Source organism: Lonchura striata, chromosome 3, assembly GCF_050655825.1.
Source record: "Lonchura striata isolate lonStrDom1 chromosome 3, ASM5065582v1, whole genome shotgun sequence".
NCBI classification, from domain to species: domain Eukaryota; kingdom Metazoa; phylum Chordata; class Aves; order Passeriformes; family Estrildidae; genus Lonchura; species Lonchura striata.
Window position 1 is genome coordinate 92,671,772 of NC_140705.1, and position 19,619 is coordinate 92,691,390.

A 19,619-nucleotide genomic window follows, 5' to 3' on the forward strand; every position below is an offset into this window, starting at 1 on the left:
GGGTTCCTTCTAACTTCACAATATTCCACGATTCTGTGATCGCTGCACCTCCAGTGCTGCTTTTGAACGCATTAAATTCCAAGTGCCACCATTCCTCATGGATTTCAAGCTGAGCAGTGGTTTGTTTTTTTGGGAGGCTGACCTCTAGTGTCTGTGTAAGACAAGCTCAAGAGAAGAGGAATAGCAGAGGAAAGTAGTGAAGCCCAAAATATGTCTGCATTGACTGGCATTTTATGAGCCTACAAGACACTTTAATAATAGAGCAAGTGTTGCTATGGTGTCTTGAGGTGTACTTTCACTGCTATGGCCACATAAGGATTCCACAGTATTTTTTTAATCTTTGTTTTAATTACTGAGTTCAATTTTTGAAATTGTGGTGACCTTTTTCATTTTTTTGATTATGTGGTGTTCTGTGAGATTGAAATATTAATTGAAGCAAGAGCTTTCTTGCTCTTTCTTGAGAAGAAATCAAATAATCTCTGAAGCCCCAGCTATATGCAAGATTTGATTAAAAGTCTCATGGAGGTCACCAGCACAGCCAATGCTGAAATACAATTATTTTTTATACATAAAAAGCATGAGCTTAGCCTTAGAAGCCAGACTGAGATATCTATTCTGCATGGTGGGTTTCTCTCTCTGCCTATGTAAAAATCCAAAACACTGGCAGGTTTTTATTGCTTCAGGACAGAGTCCACAAAGCCATTATTCAGCCCTGAGGAATCTTGGCCACTTTCGAATTCCTGTTGGTTTGGCATCATTGTCCATCTACTCTCAGCTGATGTCTGGGATAGTGGAAAAGGTGCTTGATTGTTTTGCTGATGCAAAGGTGCTTGTAAAGCAGGTGTTTGTTTATTGAGCAGAATGAGAAGTATTCCAGTTCTTTCTATGGAATTCCAGGGAAAGCTGTTTGTTCCCTCATCTGAATACTTTCATGTATATTATGGATTTTTATTATTTTTGTGAAATAATTCCAGCTGTGGAATGGTAGAGAGAATAAATTTTTGAAACAAGAATGAGATCTTCTCCAGAACTTATTTAAAAAGCAACAAAAATCACTGGCTCACATAATGTCCACAGGCAAGCAAATACCTTCTGTTATTCTGAACCAGTCATTGCTGCTGTTGGGAGGTTCTTGCAGAAGGCTGCTTTTTCATACAGTGCATTATTCCCATCCCACACCAGCTCAAACAGCCTGAATTTTTCATCTTCTGGCAATGGTGCTGGACATTTATTTATTTTACAGGAAAGCTGCTAAGAAAATCAATCTTCCCTGAAGGGCTGCATACTGAAATCATGCCTAGAAATATCTGCTTTATTTTTACTGCACAGAACTTTAGTGGCTGGTGTTTTCAGAGATGTTAGTTTGACTTGTTTATGTTGTTTTCCTTAGGCATCAAGCTGAGATTACTTTAAGAAACAAATGAGCATGCATTTTTCACAGAGAAAGTAAAATGTAAGTAAGACCAGACAATTAAGGAGTTCTAGAAATGTAGAGGTAAACCTGTTTATGCCCTTGGAGCATCACATTCCATGGCAATATGACTTTGTAGCATGCTTGAAAAATATGTGTTACTGCTATTTGCTGTCCACTCCTCACTCAGGCACAAAATTTCTGTTATTTTGGCATGTCTGATTCTGGAAATCATTACATTTGGGATGATTTTTTTTTTGTGTGTGTGCTGTAGTGCCTATCTCTATAAAAGGAGATATTTTACCCTTATAAATTCACTCCCTGTCTGTGCTGTTAAAACTAACCTATGGCAGCCCTCAAATTCTGGTTTCTAAACCAGAAGGGCCTACCTTCTTGCTTTTAAGCAGGGTTTAATTTTTTTGGCTTTGTGATTCTGTGGTAGAAATCAGATCTAAGGTTCAACCTAGTGTTTTTTATCAGTGAGGCTGAATAAAGTGGATCAGCCTCATCATCTCCATTTCTCATATACAAATAAAACTTTGACACTGTTAATTATTTCAACTGAATCAAAAAGTTTGTGGCCTATATCAGAAATTATATAGGCTCAAAAAAGCAGAAAGATTTTGGGATTTTTTTTTTTTTTGTGAAGCCCTTTACTTTGCCAAAGTATATGAAAGTTGTTGCAAAATTTTGCTTTTGAGAAGAAAAAGTTGTGCTGCATTAGGAAAAATCCCATAAGTATGGTAGGAAATGTTACCTAAAGACAAAACTGAAAAGTTTAAGGTTGGAGTTTTTTAGTGATTGAAATATTTTTTTTTCTACCATACCCTTGATCAGATCCAGAGCAGCCTCTGCACAGAGGTGGTGCCTTTTTAGGCTGCACTGTTTTTGAAACAGATCTAAATCCTATGTATTTATTTTGGGTTTAGCTTGTAGGTGATATCTATCCTTTACTTGTTGTCTCTGAATTTTCTCTGGAAAAAATTTGGTCGTGGTAGTGTGATTGTGCTTTCTTTCTCTGGCAAGATACTGGTTTCATCAGCTGAATTTTTATGTTCCGGGCTGTGTGTGAACAGTTGTTGAATGCCTAGTAAGACTTCCATTTGCCAAGCAAATCTACTTCTAGTACTTAAAATTCAAGATCACGTGAAATCTTTGCTGCTGGAAGATCTATGCTCAGTAGAGCCTGTGATAGTTGGCAAAGAATACTTTAAACTCTAGGCTGCAGCCAGAGTTATAACTGCAGAGGAATTAAAGCACAGTTTTCATCATCGTGCTATTTCAGGAGAGAAAAATTACTCATAGAATATTTGTTTTTTAAAAAATATATAGATCATACTGATAAGATTAGATAGCTTGCTCTGCCAGCCTGCTTGACAGTGAAAATTATGTAGGCTATGGCTTGAATATGGAGTGGAATATATTAATATTGTTGACTTGCTGAAATGTTCTGGTACCTTGCAGTGCAAGTCTTTGCTAAGTTTAAGTCCATAACAGTGGTTTGGTATAATTCCCCTAGCCTGGTTATCATAAAAGATATCAGGACATGTATTCCCTAGCCTGGTTATTGTAAAAGATATCAAGACATATATCTGTGTTATACAGCTTAAAATCTGTGTGTCTCACTGTCTGCCAATATTTTTCTTCTCTTGGTAATAAAAAAACCTCACATCATGAGGTGAGATTGCACAAAGTGTTTCACAAAGAGCAAAAGAGTTGAATCCACTCCTAACAAGGTGATAGCCCCATTTATAAGGTAAAAAGTATTTGGTGCTCCTTTGCACTGATGAGATTGCTGGTGCTGCTCTTCATTTAATTGTGAGCCACATGTCTCATTAGCATGTGGCTCTCTGGATCTGTCAGGTTAAACATGCTGCACTTTGAAACTGCAATGTTTCTCTGCTCCACTGCTGTTCCTCAGCGGGAGCTGGCTTGAATTTTCCCCATGTACTTTTCCACCATTCCACTTTTCCCAATTTCAGGCACAGGCCTTCCATTCTTGAATTTGCCCTTCTCGAGTCCCTATTCCTCACTTCAGAAAAAAATACTTAAGACAAGAAGTTTTCTTGCTGTGCTCCCGTGGGATTTGAGTTCTTGACATACGAATGTGCTAAAATTCAGAATTTGTAGGTGTGCCAATGGTTATTTTAATTGCTGTGCAATTGCATGGGAAGTAAACACATCAGGGCCTGCAATTAGAGACTCAGTAAGCAGTTGAAAATGTTCTTCTAATTTTTCAGGTGCATTCCCAAAGGCACAGGTATGCCTGCTGCAGCATATTCTTATGACTCTGAAGTGTACAGGGGGAACTGACTTTGGCATGCACGGGTAGGCTGAATATTTCAGTTCTGGAGACAACAGCAAACATGCATATTTTATGTTGAGTACAAATTAGCCATGCAGGATATCAAATGAGTGCCTGAGGGAGGGTGCAGACTGCTGAAATTAGAGTCTGAATGAAATCTATTTAGTATTAAACCAGTCAAATCCTGAGCTGGCTTCTCCATTGGTGTCAATCAGTCCAGCTCCATTAACTCCGGTGGAGCTGTGCCTCTGTGTCTTTCTGGGGAAGAGGCCAGCTCTGAATATTTTCAGTAAACACAGCACAGTTCTGTTAAGAGAGGAAAAATGCCTTTCTGTGTTATTTGGGCTGTAAATTCACTCCACATTTCTAAATGAGCTTTGTGCCTGGTCTTTAATCAGTCCTGAAGGGGCACTGCCTGTTGTCATGGAGAGCTACTCAAGGTCTGATGGAAGAGGAAGGATCTGAATGGGGGCCAGGCAGGATCTGGTTGGATGCTGAGCCTCTATCCTGCCAGCTGGCATGGGAAGTGCATGTCCTTACCATGGGGGAGACCTGCGCTTCCTCTTAGAACATTCTATGAGCTTTCCTAGCCTTTAATGGCCACAAATTGTGGCTCTGGACTCAGGCTAGCTTTCTCAAAATTAGCCAGAGGACTTTGAAGCTTACAAGACCTGTTCCTTGTTAGCAGGACTCTGGGTCCTAAATATGCAAGATTTAAAATTATTAGTAATATCTAATAAAAAGTGTTTTAGGTTTAAACCTTCATTCAGCATTCTCTAATTATTGGAGGGAAGTTTTGGTTTTCTTGAACATTTATGAGAATATTTAACCTTAAATAGCTGCTGAGAAAGTAGGAAAGTAAAACAGGACCTTATAGATGCAATAAACATCACTTCAGCACCAAAGTCCCAGTGCCCAGAAAAGTGTGTGGATCCTGGGTGAGGTGAAGATTGGAGGGACCTTACAGTGCCATGAGGAAAAAGAATAAGCTGGAAAAGAAAAACTACAAAATCTGTAGTACAAACACCTTGGTGGTGTAAAAGCAAGATAGTGAAGGGCACCATTCTGAGGAAAATAAAATCAGCATTAGTGTTACATTTGAGAAAATAACCCAGTCAGGAAATAGAAATATTCCACAGCCATTTTGTTCTCCACACTAATTTTCCTTCAGCTGTACTATTTTTGGTGTTGTTAGAGCTGTCTACATATGATGCTTCCAATTTTCACTGTAATGTGGATATTTTTATTTTGAATTACTGGCTCTTATTTTTCCTCTGTGCTTGGGTGCATTTGCAGGTGAAATATCTCTCTTAGTGTGAGGCTGCTCTTGTATCCCAGCTGGGATTCAGGAGCTGGATTCATTTTCCTGAGCAATACACAACTGTTTTGTTTTGCTCCTTGAAGGTGCATCAGGGGTTGTGGAGAAATAGGAAGGCAACCACAGACATAAAGAAAGAAAAAGGGGAGAGAGGCAGCTGTAGATGCAGTGTTGTTGAATGACGTGAGAGTATTCTGGGAACAGGGTGGTTTTAATGTATTAGAAAGGCTGATAGAGACTCATTTGGTCATTTAAAGATCTTTAAGTTCCAAGAGCCTTGGCAAGTTTAATTTGCTCTGGTGTATATCCGTGTCTGTACACAGAGCAGTAATAAAACCAGAGTAACTCTTGTTTCAGTGTGTCATTTAATATGGTTCCTGGATGTCAGGGGAATTGAGAGTAAAATCTTTTTCTGGCTTCCAGAGCAAAGGCAGCACCATTCTGTGCCATCAACAAAACCCCAGTTTAAATGGCAGCCCCCACAAGGCCATTGCTAAAAGGAAAACCAGAATATACCCTTTTTTTGGAAAATCAGAAAATATTTTTTTTTCTTGTAGGTAATAATTAGTGTACTTAGACTTTTCAGTTGGTTCCAGTTTGAGGGGGATGAAGGCTCTCTTGCACTTCCTTGGCTCTTGGTATTCCAGCTTTGCCACTCTTGTAAAAAGGAAGCATTCATTTAATTCCCTCTCTTGGAAATCCTGGCTAAATAATGCCTGTGGTTTTTTGTATCCAGCTTTCCAGACATCTCAGTGTAATATCATACTTTAGAAGTATTTTTAAAAAAATTGATTGGAATCATTATGTCTCCGTGGGATTTCTGGTAGTGATACAGAAATCTGTTCTGTTCTGGAGAGACAAAGTTCATGTTATGGTTGCTGTGTTTTTTGGGGTTGTGTTTTTTTTTTTCTTCCTTTGGTTTTTAGCTGGTGGTGGTTATAACTCTTGTTTAATTTTTCACTAAAACCATTCCCGTGGTTTTTTGCATCCTACAGAGTGGGTGCAGTGCAAAGCAGAATATTGTTTCTATTCAGAGGTCTGGATCCATAAACTCTGAATCCAGCACAAAACTTCAGTTGGCTTTGTACTTTTCCCACAGTTGTTCGGAGGTTATTTTCTCTCTCCCTCCCTTATTGTTATTACTTTTTTTTTTTTTACTGTTACTTTCTGGGATTTTGCATTACAGAATTATTTCATGGCAGTGTTGAGCTTCTGACAGCTCTATAAGTGTGGTGCTCTTTGTAGACCATTTAGGCTTGCTGGGTATGAGCAAAGTGCCTCCAAGATTCCCAGTATTCTCTCAAGATAAAAGGCATAAGGAAGTATTTTTGGGCTGGGAATTTAACTAAATAATAGAAAAGAAAATGATATTATGCAATAGCACAGCTTTTGAGTAATTGATAATCAAATTTATGAGAAAATTGAGATGTGAATATTTGCCATGGGTGGAGAGATAGCATGGACCAGGGCAGCAAAGAGGGAGTGATCTCCTGAAAATAGTTGGAAAATTCAGTCTTCTTTACACAAATTTAAAAAATAAAGATAAAAACAAAAGCATGGAGGTGAGAAACTGGAGAACAAACCAGTCCTGTCACTGAGTTGGTGTCCTGGTTTGCAGGGGGGGGCTGTGAAACTGCTGAGCTCTCAGAAGCCTGTCCTGCACCGGTAATTTTTTAAGCACACTGAACTGATAGCATATAAAATATGAGACATATAATGCAAAACAAAACCCCAAGCAAACTCCAAAACACTCAGAAAGCTTTTGACAAAACACAGTAAAAAAGGGCATTCAGCATTTTCAAGCCCTTTCTCCTGATCAAGCAGCAACAATGCAAATGCAACAGCTGAATATGTTGAATATTCAGCATATTGAATGAATATGAATAATAGGAATGTAAACTGATGAAAATTATTTGTCACATCCTTCTCTAGTCACCCACAGGGGTAGTAACAACTTGGTTGTCAAGAGTTGGTGAACACCCTGAGCACTTGTTCCATGCCCCTAAGTCCATAAGGGCATAGAAATAACACTACAATCAAGGTGGTGTATTCTGATCCTGTATATGACACATGTTTTGAGTAATATATTTTTTTGGGGAGAAGCTCCCACTGATTTTTTTACTCTGTAAAAATTGGGTGCTGCTTCAATGTCCCTTCTGGCAGATAACATGTGAACCACAAACACAGTCAAGGATGGACCTGCTGCAGATTACTGATTAAAAGACTGACTGTTCTTGTTGTTAAATGTCTGATCAGATTAAAGGTCTTAGTTCAGAAAACAATGTTTTTTTCCCCTAATTAAGCAAGTAATTTTAATATAAAATTGGTACAGTAATCTTATAAATAGTTTAATATTGTCAGAATTTGGAGATATTTTGGAATATATTGAGTTTAACTTCTTTTAAAGACCAGTGTTTTATTGTGGTGTAGATTGAATAAGCCTAGAGCTGTATTGTGAGTTAACAACCCAGAGACTGCTGCATTTCTGGCCTGCAAAGGCTCATAAACTCTTCAGCAAATTTAGTAGAGACTCTATCCTACAGCTTTTTAACAATAAAATATTTTAAGTAAAGTCTTTGAAAATATTTGTAGGGCTTCTCCTGCTATTCCTTATGGCTGTTGTCACACTACAGCTGTTAAAATAATGACAATTTAATGGTAATAGCTATATATATATATATGCAGATATGCAGATGGGAGTTAGAGGTTAGAAAAGGACCTCAGGAAGTTTCTAATCCAATCTCCATCTGCAAGAAAGGTCAGCTGTAAGATTGTAATAAGTTGCTTAGGGTCTTATAAGTTGGAATAAGTTGCTTAGGGCAGCGGAGTCTTGAAAGCATCCAAGAACAGAGTGCACAACAGCTCTGGGCAGCCTCTACCACTTCTGGACTTTTTCTCAGAATGGGAGAGTTTAAGTGCTGTTTCAGTTCTGTTAAGTTAGGTACAGGATTTTTATCAAATTCATCAGGTACTGGACTTTGGGCTGTTTACATTCTGCACCCTGATTTTGTCAAGTTCTTTATAAGGCATTGGGACTGCACATAGTCCTTCAGAAAACTGAAAGCAAATCTTTGTTGAATGCCATTAACTCCTGTTGATTTTTCTTAGCAGCTGAAGATGCTGTGTTTTTTTTTCAAAGTCCACTGAATTACTGTGATTTTTTTTTTTTTTAAATTCAGTTTCCTTATAAATCAAAGAGGTCTGCTCAGCAAGAGAAATCTTTCCTTTTAAAGTCTCATATTTGATCAGTGCCATCGTCCTTGGGGTACTGTTTTATTTGACATTTCACACTGTCATGGTGCATATCAAACAAAAACTCCATCTACTACTTAAAAAGTTGACTGTTGTGGAGTTTCTATACCTTTTGATGTTTGCTTGTACATTTTTAATTTACACCACATATCCTTCTCAAACTGTAACCTTATGCTGATTGTCTGAAATTTCAAGTAGAGGTCCTAGGATGTTCCTGTGAATAAATCAGATGATCCATGATCTATGTAGCATCTTCTTAGTGTGGTGCACCATAGAAAACAGAGGATGGCCGCACTGAGGGCTTCCAGCATGGTGCAGAGGCTGGAGTGGAAGCCTCTCAGTCTCAATCATGCTCTTTGTGTTTGTAAAACCAGATTTGACCTGCCTTCTCTAGCCCTTAATCCAATATCCAGGTCAAATTGCCAACCCATTGGCAAAAATCTTCATCAAGTGGTGCTTATATGGTTTGCATGAAGTTTTGATCTGCTTATTTTTTTCTAAAGACCATGATACATTTCATATGAAAACTGAGTAAATAGATTTTTCTGGCTGGATCTGGAGTCATGCTTAAACAGGCACATACACAGCTCAGAAAATGGATCTTTCTTTGTGTGTTCTTATGGATGGATGAATAAAGTGCAACTTTAATTTCAGTTTTGGTACTAAATTTGTAATATAACAGTGAATTTATCTGTGCAATCAAGCATGTCTTGAGTGAGTGGTCTATAAGTAGCTACATTTTCTACTGTGAGGATTTAAAAAAATCTTTTTCTCATATAATTCTTGATTTCTAACTGCAACTGTTACTCTTGGCAAGCCTACTCAAAATCAGTTCAGCAGAAATTCAAGCTGCCTCTTTTGCTAATACCTTTCTCATAAAACCTCAAAAGGTTTTAAATATTCTTATGGTCAGCACATGTATGTTTTAATTGCATCCTTTTTCAAAATAGGCACTCTCACCCTTCAGTCAAACAATCTTTATTCAGGAGATGGAAGAGGTACTGAGGAGAACATGGAATTTGAAAGCCCCACAGTCTTTGCCCAAGGAAGGGATCCTTAGGGAAAAGAGGGATATTCCTGTTTGTGAATCCAAGAACAGAGAAGAACTTGAGACCATTGTGAGGGAAGATAAGAAAATGAAGCTCTTCATTACTTGATATAATTTTTCAATATTTCACAATTTCTCTCTTGTACAAAAAAAAAAAATCTCTAAGATTTAGTTGGAGCACGCATGGGTAGTTTTTATATCTAGGTGCAGAAATACACACATTAAGGAGGGTGTTTATTAAAAGGTCACATATCTGGAAATAGTTTGGTTTAAATATATATGTATAAAAACTGATTCATTGCTGCATAATTGTAGTTTTGAAGTTGGTTGATTTCAATGTATTTTGGGACTGAAGTAATACAAGAGTGAATCAGTTCTATAATTATTTTGGGAAAAATGATATGCTAGTAGTTCTGGGGATTTTTTTTTCTGTACAAATCATTACTGCTTAAGGAGGGAAACCATACCTTTCTTCATATGTCTAAATTAATTACATCTTGCCTATGCAGATATGTTTCTTTTTAGGTTTGATTAGGGAAAGATTTTTTTTTCCTTTTTTAAATGGCAGATGTCTCAGATGAGTAAGAGAATTAGGCATGCTGTTATGAGCAAGAATTCTAAAAAATCAGAATATTGTAAAAAACAGGATCTGAAAGTGTGAAAAAAGCTTACTTATTAACATATCTAAATTTAACTTATTAAAAAAATAAGATTTTTTACCACTTTTGACAACTGAACCTGTTAATCAAAAAGAAATAATCAAGTACTTAGCATTTTCTTAGTAACAAAGAAGAGGGTAACATTTTGGTTGTAAGTTAATCAAACATATAACACTGGCTGATAGTGAGGGAGAAATTTTAGTACCTACCTTAATTGCTATGGCAACACTGGCCTTAAGGCAGCTTGCAGGGTATTTGTTGAGGTTGTAGGTTCAAAATATTTTTCTTGTCAGTCTTCATTAAGGTGTAAAAATTGCCATAATAAATGTGTTATATGCAGTTCTTTAATTAGCTGAGAAATACGTGTTGATAAGTGTGTGGTAATGTAACTGTCAAAAAATCTTAGAGGTCTAAAATATTGTTTAGGGTTTTTGTTTAAATTGTCTGAGATGGATAGACAAGTATTAACAAAAACTTAAAAGTAAAGAAAAAAATGTTGGAAAGAGAAATATTGGAACACTAATGGGGTTTTTTCAGCTAAATATTACTGAGTATCCACAGAGAAATGTAAAATCTTCTGTTTTATTGATTAAAACCTTCTGAAACGGTGTGAAAGGACAGATGTTTCAGGAAAAAATGGTGAAGAATCCATTATTAATTACTACTAGAATGTATTTGTGGTTAATGTAAATCTACCAAGTACCAAAGTACCACAATTTGTTTGCCACAGAGTTTCAAAGGTTCATCTCTGCTTGCAAGAAGCACTCAGTTGTGGTCAAACTCAGAATTCATGTCAGATGTGTGGCTGCTCAGACTTTTGCAGGTCTGGAAAAAAAATTCTGCCAATATTGTTTTATTCACAGACAGAGCATCCTGTTGGAGCTCCAGTCTGAAAAGGCACAAAAAGTTAGGCAATTATATTCTCAGCATGCAGAGAGCACCAGTAGGAGAGTGGCAGTAAGGACAATGGTGGAAGATTAAAGAAAAATTATTTTCCCCTGACAAATGGAGGCATATGATAAAATAAAAAGTGTGGAAATAAAAGGGGAAAACAGTTTCAGGTGAAGAAATCTGAGAGTAGAAGAGTTGCTGGGGACCTGTTTTATCTAGAGATGTTCTGAGAACTGTTGATAATGGACAAAAAAATAATCACCTTGATTGGATGTGAAGAGTCAGATGAACTACTCCCACACAAGCCTTTATGTAAGGGTTTTTTACACAATAACAAAATAGATTATTAAAACCTGACCTTGTTAGTCTCTGCCTGTGCAAAGATTTATTCATTCTTCCAACCTGCAGAATCATGAGATTGCTTGATTTAGTAGCTGCAAAAACAATGCTTTTAATATTAAGAACCTATAGTGAAACAAAAAGTAGTGGTATTATCTCACAACCCACATCTATGGCAATGTATTATTTTCATATTTTATTAGATGCAGTTGCTGTTTATCTCCCTCAAGTTCTCTAGCTGGCAAATTTAATGATTTAGTCTAGAATTTTGTGTTTTCTCTTTATTGTTGATGGGTTTGTTGATGATGGTAGATGGCTGTGATGTATTAACCCATGGCAGTTAACTTTTCCATTTTCCTTCCTTTAAAGCATAAACTTATAATTGTATGTGCATATGTAAAACACTTCAAATAAAAGTAGGAAAACTGGGTGGGCTGGCTACCCAAAAATCATTAACCACTGCTAATAATTTGACATGGTGGCTTTTGAAAGACACTTTGTTCTACTTTGGGATTTTATTACTTATATATGCCATTTCATCATCTCTTTACAATTGGGAAAACAAGAAAAGAGTCTTGATGGAAAGACTTAGGTGGGATGAAGATGTAATTAATGGACACAGGTATTGGTAATGACACTGTGGGTGGTGTAGCTCATTTCAGCCTTTATTCTCACTAGTACTTCAATAATGTGCCTAATACTGAGAATGCACTTCAGCATTTCCCTTCTGGGTGTTTGAGTCTTGGCTTACTTTTATGAAAATTAATGATCTGTTCTATTTAACACCCTGAATGGGAAATTGCGGGATGACCTGTTTGTACAGCTCTATTGTGAGAGCATTTGAGCTGGATCATAAAGACCTTGTAGTTAAACCATCATTTGTGGGGAAAGATCCAGTGGTAAACATAGAAATGGCCCTAATCCAATAAAAAACGTTCATGTGTTTTCTCCATACATCATCCTTGGCTTAAAAGTATTATGATCTGCTGTAATAACTGCCATTTCACATGTGCTTTGGGCAGAAAAGAGAATTAGGGAGCAGAGGGAAGGACATGGAATAATCACATCAAGTTGTTTGGATGCAGAGTTGAAGGGATGATTTGCAGGACCTAATGCAGCACCTGCTCAGCAGTAGAGATGGTGGGACAGGATGGAGACCTGTGATGGGAATGAGACTTTGGTGCCATTCTGGTGTCCACACCTCAGGCAGGACAAAGCTGAGGAGGTGTGAGAAAAGGCACTGAAACTGGTCTTGGAGATAGAACTGCTGCTGCACAAGGAGCAGTTAAACCTCCTGAGAAGGCTGGTTTAACACACCTGTTTCACAGGTGTGTTGAAGGGGAAGAGGTAGGACCGAGTTTATAATCTCTCGGAGTTGGTGAATACAGCTTTTGTAAAAGAGAGTGCCCACATAACCCCTGGACAGTGGATGTAAGCCCAGATGGGATGGGTATGTGTAAAAATCTGTCCATGGTAGAACAGACCTGTGCCTGGCATGATTTAGTTCACTGCTTAAACAGGTTTTCCCTCCTTGAGTGATGGCATTGACCTCTTTATGTGGCCTTCAATCTCTTTTTCCTGTGGGTGAGTGAAAGGCTAAGCCATGCAACTTCTTTACCAAGAGACTGTAGGAAAATTATAGGAAAGGGATTTTGTTATGGACCCCAATTTTGAAGTTGCTGTAACATTTGTCTTACATGACTGAACTATTCTTTCTGCCTGATCAGAAGTGCACAGTTGCAGGTGGAAGGTTGAATAAATAGATTCTCAACAAAATAAGAAGAAATTTGCAAAGAATATTTCTCCTTTCTTCTTAGTTGCTGCAGCCTCTTGCTCCCTGGATATTGGCCTCAAATGAAAGAGGGTTAACTTTCTTGCAACCCTTTAGACACATCTACCCCTTTTCCATGGCAGCTAAATTGTGCTCCAGGGACTACTGATTGCTGTAATTTCCACATTTTCATGGTTCTGTATATTTAAAGTGAATATAAATTAATATGAGGTGAGATAAAATTGAGATGAAGAGAGAAGACTGCAAAAGCAATGGGACATTTAATGGCTAGTAAGATGATGATCAAGTTTAAATACCCTTGTACCAGTACTCAGTTAAATGAAAATAAAGTGAACAGTGATGACAGGTTTGAATTTTGGGTAGCTGGTGAAATTTCACTTTTCCTAATCCAAGATTTATTAATGCCAAGACAACACTATCCTAGGTTCCTTGTGGACTTATACCCTCACATCCTTACCTATAAATAATTTTTTTATACTATTTAAATGTACTTTTTGTAGATTTTAAATTTGGGCTTTAGGAATCTAAATTATGGATGTACTGTTTGAGGAGAAAAAGGAATTACAAGATTTATATATAATGAAAAAGCAAGGAACTGAAGACCTTGCTCTCCTCAGCATTTTTGAGTCCCTGTGGTCCCAACTACCCAAATTCAAGGCATTACACTTTGTCTCATCTGGCCTCACAGGCACTGTTATTATTTCACAAATTGCAAGTTGATTCAGATTGCCCTTAAATCACCCAGCATCCTTGTGTTAACTCTTGTTTGCCTGAATTGGTTCGCACTTTCTAGGATTCTGACAGATGAGGTCCCTCCCTAGGTCAGTGCCTCAAAACACTCATTTTCTCCTGGAACTGCATTTCAGAAAGTACCTCTGTAACACCACAAGTTGTCACAAACAGCAGAAGGATTACAAGGCAAAAGTCTTGTTGCTGCAGGAAATTAATTAACAAAGAAAACCTTTAAGAACTCACATTACATAACAACATTAGATCAGTCTGATGCATACAGTAAGCTCTTCTAAAAGACACACAGAATTAAAAAAAAAAAAAATCTAATCTCATTCCCAGATTTCTCTTTCTTTGTGAATCTCAGGCCTTATGCTATGCTCTCCTAAGGATTTCACAGCTCCTGCTTCTATTAAAATATGCTTTTGAAATGAATACCTGTTGTCTAGCAGGGGATCAGTAAGAGGCAGCCTATCCCACAGAGGCCAGCACTGCGCTGGGATGCCATTCCTGCCTCTGTTCCACAGCAGAGCATGTGGTGGCTGCTGCCGGGTTTGCTTTCAGGCTGTTTCGGCTCCTATATCATGTTGCAGGATTGATACAAGGCACTGTAAATGGTTTGAAATGATGTTCAACACAGACTGTCACCTGCAAAAAATAAAAGCAAATAGGGAGAGCACGGCAAGAAATCCAGGGTGTGAAATTCAGTCATTAGGTAAGGTATTCTGGTGGCGTCATGTCAAATCACCAAGCAAGTAATGCTGAAAAGAATTATCTTTCAGGAGGCCTTTGCCATCCAGTGCTGGATCTCTGTCTCCATTTTGCTTTTGCCTTATGTAAGCAAGACAAAACTCTGCTTCTTTCTTCCCTAAATCTGGAAGGCAGAGTTTAAGGGGAGTGCACTGTATTTTCTATGTTTTCTTTCTTTCTGGGTGGGATATGTTCAGAGCACGACTAGAAAGTGTGATCTCCCCTCTCCAATCTTACCTTTGTTGATGAGCACCGGCACAGACATTGTGACCACTAAAGTATCCTCATGGCTCCTGAGATCACACACATGGAAATGCATGAGATGTCTTGGTGAGAGCACTTGTAGGTCCTTCAAAAAATCAGATAGATGTCACTGTTTCACTTGTGTTCTGTGTTTTCAAGGTTTTCACGTGTTTTTTTGTGGGCTTTTATTTATTTTTTTTTTCCCTGCTTTTGAAAGTAAAAACAAAATCCTGGATGCGTTGGGGAACAGTCTGAGCTTTCCCAAGTGTTTTCCTGGTTAGTCTTTCCCTGCATTTGCTGTAATGGCACTGGCACTAGTCTGAAAATTGTTGATAGTTGGTTGGATTCCTGCAGCTTCTCTTAGAAGTCTACTTCTGAGGCAACCATATCCTGATGGGTTATTTCTCTAATATTCATATTTACACCTCATGGCAGATGTAGCTGAAACCAGCTGTCTCAAGTCCTAGTTTGGGGCTGTAACAATTAGACCATTTTACTGTCTTGTCAGACACCCCTTTGAAAAGCTAATTGTGTCTATCAAAGTGTTTCATGCTAATATTCTTTGTCACAGTAAGTCATTGTATTTTGGCAGATCTGTGTTTCCATGTAGGGCCAGTCTGTTTAGCAATCCTGCTTCAGATTTTTCATCTCTGCCAATACTTCTGGAAATGAAGGGTTTGTAAGAAATGCTGTTTTAAATAATAAGCACAACTTGTTAAATTGCAGTCACAGCATTCATAATGTCCAAGTTTAAACAAGGAAATAAATAGTTAAAGCACAGCACATGTTTTTTCTTACAGTAAATATTTTCTATGAAGTGTAAGCAAACACTCAGTAAATCTCTCCCTTCTACCTCGATTTACCTGTTGGGGTATGTATGACAGATTGCTTTAAGGGCTTATCACTCACTTGGGACCTATAAATTCACAATTGTTGCTGTTGTCATAAATCTGTTAATTTCCTGTGCAGTAGTTCTTATCCTTTTCTCCTGCTTTCTTGGTTTTATATTGTTGATAGTTGTGGTAACAGTATTAAAGTACTGAATAGGGCACTTGATTAAAGGCAGTGAGGAAAGTGGTTGAGATGTTGGGGACTGGTCTTTCAAAAAATGCACATAATTCAAAACTTGCATATTCATACCTGTTAGCTGCTTTGAATGCTCAGATGAAGAGCTGAAACAAGGTGACAGATTTGATGTTTCTATTCAGAGGAAAGTAGAAGAAAAATTTTATAACAAAACAGAGAAGCTTCGCTAAAAATCTAATTTTTAGAAAGGAGGAAATTTTTTGTCCCATATACAATTATACTTGATTTCTAACCCTGTTATTCTGCTTCTTCTTGAATTGCTTTGAAGCTCTTGAGGGTGACTCAGATTTCATGAAATAGAGTTCTTACCTTTAATACACCAGAAAGCTATTTAATAATGTTTAACATTTAAAATTGTATGAAAAAAAGCAAGGAAGACAAAGAAACAGTTGGACTTTAAAGTTAAAGTGTTGCATCCTGGTTTTTAAGTGGGATGATTGTGTCCCAGTGAGGCTGAGATGGGAGTGTGTTCTTTTCTGTCCTGTGCAAATTATTATTGGTTTTCATATCATCTGAAGCCTCTCATGGTGTTCATCATGACTTCCTCCCTAGGGATGTAATTCCTGGGCTTGATAGTATAGCAGTTTATGAATCTGCCTTAAGCTCTGTGCTTATATGTAATGATTGTAGCCTGATTTATGAAGACTATTTTGTGCCAAATCCTTGGGAGGCTGTTTCTGTAGATTTGTCTGTCTTTTGTGGATTCCTTAGATAAAATTCTGTAGTCAGCACATATATCAAGATATATCAAGTGTATTTGAGAAGGTAAATATTGCTGATCCTTGTGGAAACAAATTAGGAATACTATTTATATATATCTATATATAAAGGCATATATAAAAGTTATCATGCAGTCTGTTGCCTGTGTTCCAGTTAAAATCCAGAAAACTCCTTCAGGAGTCATATATTTTGGTTTTGGTGGGTTTTACCTTTTTTTTAAGATTCACAGATGCCTGTGGCTCTATGATTTTAAATAATAAATGCTGCAATAGGTGTATGTACCTTCATAACATTGTCCTCTAAAATTAGCATTGAATCCTTCATCCAAGGGGGGAGTTAATAAATTTGAGTGCTTCGACAGCAAATAACCTGTTTAGAGGATGTTTATAATTTAAAAGCATTGTGCTAGTCATTTTGAAATTGCACATCAGCAGGAATAAAATACTGGATGTGAAAGCAGAAACTGCAGTTACAGAACTGTTAAGGAAAATGATTGTAATTTTTAAAGAAGTACAAATGTTTGAATTTTGAAGTGCTCGAAAGAAAATAAGTAGGAATGTGTTATTAAGTGAGTTAGCAGGGATTACAGTGTGAACTGGGGGTAAAATGTGAGTTGTCTACCAACGTATTCAATAAAAATTCCTTTACAGTGCTAAGAGTTAGCACTGAGGAAATCACAAGCAAATAGGGAAAGGAAAAAGGTTAGAAAGTTGTGACTTTGTGTTTTGTGGCTATTTGAGTGCACACAAGCCTCTGTCACTTGTTTTGTTGCAGTTGAGTAGAAGCTCTTTGCTCAGTTTGAGGTTTTAATTCAGGCTGGGTAACCTGGGTGGTACAGGTGAGACTCAGGTGAGGAAAGTGCTTTGGCTTCAGAGAGGGAGCTCAGAGGAGCTGCTCTGAATGCTTAGTTTAAAATTTTTTCAGATTGATTTATGGAGGGTATTGTCACATGGCCTGAAAACCAGAATATCCAGCAACAGATACAAACAAAAGATATACAGTTGATCAACTTTCAGATTTGACTTGATATCTTTGGGTTTGAGCTGGAAGAGAAATAAAGTGGAAGTTGCTAGAGGCAGCTAAATTGAGGAAACTGGTGAGTGCTCGTGAGGGTGGACAAGTTTAATTTTACACCAGCACTTAGAAGCTGAGGAAAGGGCCAAAAAATATAATTGAAAAATTAAAGTTCAAACAAGTGAACTTTATATATCTGGAAAATAATTTAGCTAGTCAGTGGGAGGGAAAAATCAGCAAGACATCAAGGAATGAAACTGAACAGCAATTTTCATTTTATTATGCAGATGAAAATCTGGAAGAACTCTTTTCTGAGAGAGCAAATTATACCTTCCTGACACCTGAATGTGATTCCTTTGGGTGCATCTGCATGCAACTCCTTTAATATCTAAGAAAAGGGATTATTGCAGAAAGTGCAGGTGGTCTGAAATCAAAGGATGGCTGTACACCAGTTTGCAGGCTTAACTGAACCTCTTTCCAGCCAAGGTCTTAATTTTGTGTTTGATTTTAAGCTGGCTGAAGTCCATGACCTTAAATTGAGCTTTCTGGAGTAGAGTGTTGGCGTGTTCAGTGTAGAAGAAAAGCGCAGTATATTACTCCAATCTGATATGCCAGCAAAGCATTTGTCCTGCATGCAGCCCTTGCTGCAAAAATATAAATTCCATTCTTGAACTGGATTAATCCTAATGAAAGTGCATAGATAGTTTTGCCATCAGACTTCACTTTTGACCTTGGACAATCACTTGAATCATTCACCTCTCTGTTCTCAGCATATGCTTTTAAGATTACACTCCCTGTTTATTCCAACTCAGCTGTTTCCTGTGACTTGTCTGCAGGGTGGAAGTACTGTAGACTCCAGACATTGCTGTGATTTGAACAAGAATAATGGCAGGATGGAAAGAAAGAAAACCAGAAGTTAGAAAACCCCCAGTGTTTTAGGTGCATGTTGGACTGTCCCTTAAAAAGATCTCCCATTACTTGGCCTGGAGAATGATGCATTCAGCAGTGCCTGCTGCTGGCATGTCATTTATTCTGCTGAGAGCCACAGGAAACACCAAGAGGCAGAGTTTGTGTCTATCATAAAGCTTAGAGGGTTACTGTCACGAACTGAGCTGCTGATTAATGCTATGCTCATTATAATGAATTTAATTTTGCATGAATTTGTATTTATGTAACTCAGTGGACACCTTTCCTTTTGTGGCTCCTCTTTTTGGGCTTTTTGAGTTTTATGGAGTTTGAAGCAAACATAGTTCAGTGTTCACGTAAAGCCTCAGGCTGACAGAAACAAAGTAGCTGCTCACAGTCTCAGCTGTTGTTCTCCAAATTACAATGTCAAATGCCAGAATGCCTTTTCACCAACTTCCCTCATCTTTTTCTCCCCCTCATCTTGGTGACAGAGTCAGCATACGCACACCTTCACCTATGACAGTCTCGTAAATCCATGAGTTGAATCGTGTAGGGAATGGACAATATGTCACCTAACTAGGCCAAGGCCAGCTGTTCCCTGGGTGTGGGGGGACAAGGAGGGTTATATTGATGTGCAAGGAGATGGGGAGGGCTGATAGGTAGGCAGAAGGTCTTTGAGACGCTCCTGTGTTACACCAGACATAAATACAGGCTTGTGGTCTTTATCTGTATAGAGCAAGACACCTCTTCGTGGGAGTGGATGAATATTCCACTGTGTTGATGCCGGTGTGTAACAGTGGACTTTGGCAGATTCTTGTCCTAACTTTGTAATTTCTTGCTGATTTAGCAGGAATATTGGTCTGGAGATTATCAGACTTTCCCACACTGATTTCTCAGCATTTACTTTTCTCTCTTCAGCTTGTGCTTTTGTGGTCTTCTCATAGAAAGGGTCTTTGTGGTAGAATAGCATTCTTTGGTTAAGGACTTTAGAGCTTGACTACATCTAGACTAAAAGTTAATATAGTTGCACTAAAAGAACCCCAATAGAACCTAAACATTTTTCTATTGTGTTATCTTCCATGATATGTATTAGACTCCCAAGCAACACCATAATCACATTGTCCTTCTTCCTTGCCCTTGCTTCTTTACTGTTCTG

General features: G+C 37.9%; 1 long non-coding RNA gene across 1 annotated transcript in view; it reads left to right on the forward strand.

The window, feature by feature from the left end:
* LOC110475799 (uncharacterized) overlaps positions 1-19,619 on the forward strand; it is a 59,178-nt gene that overhangs the window by 266 nt on the left and 39,293 nt on the right. Inside the window, exon 2 of the long non-coding RNA XR_002466329.3 lies at positions 1,391-1,453. This is a non-coding gene — a long non-coding RNA (uncharacterized LOC110475799). The remainder of the gene's footprint in view (positions 1-1,390; positions 1,454-19,619) is intronic.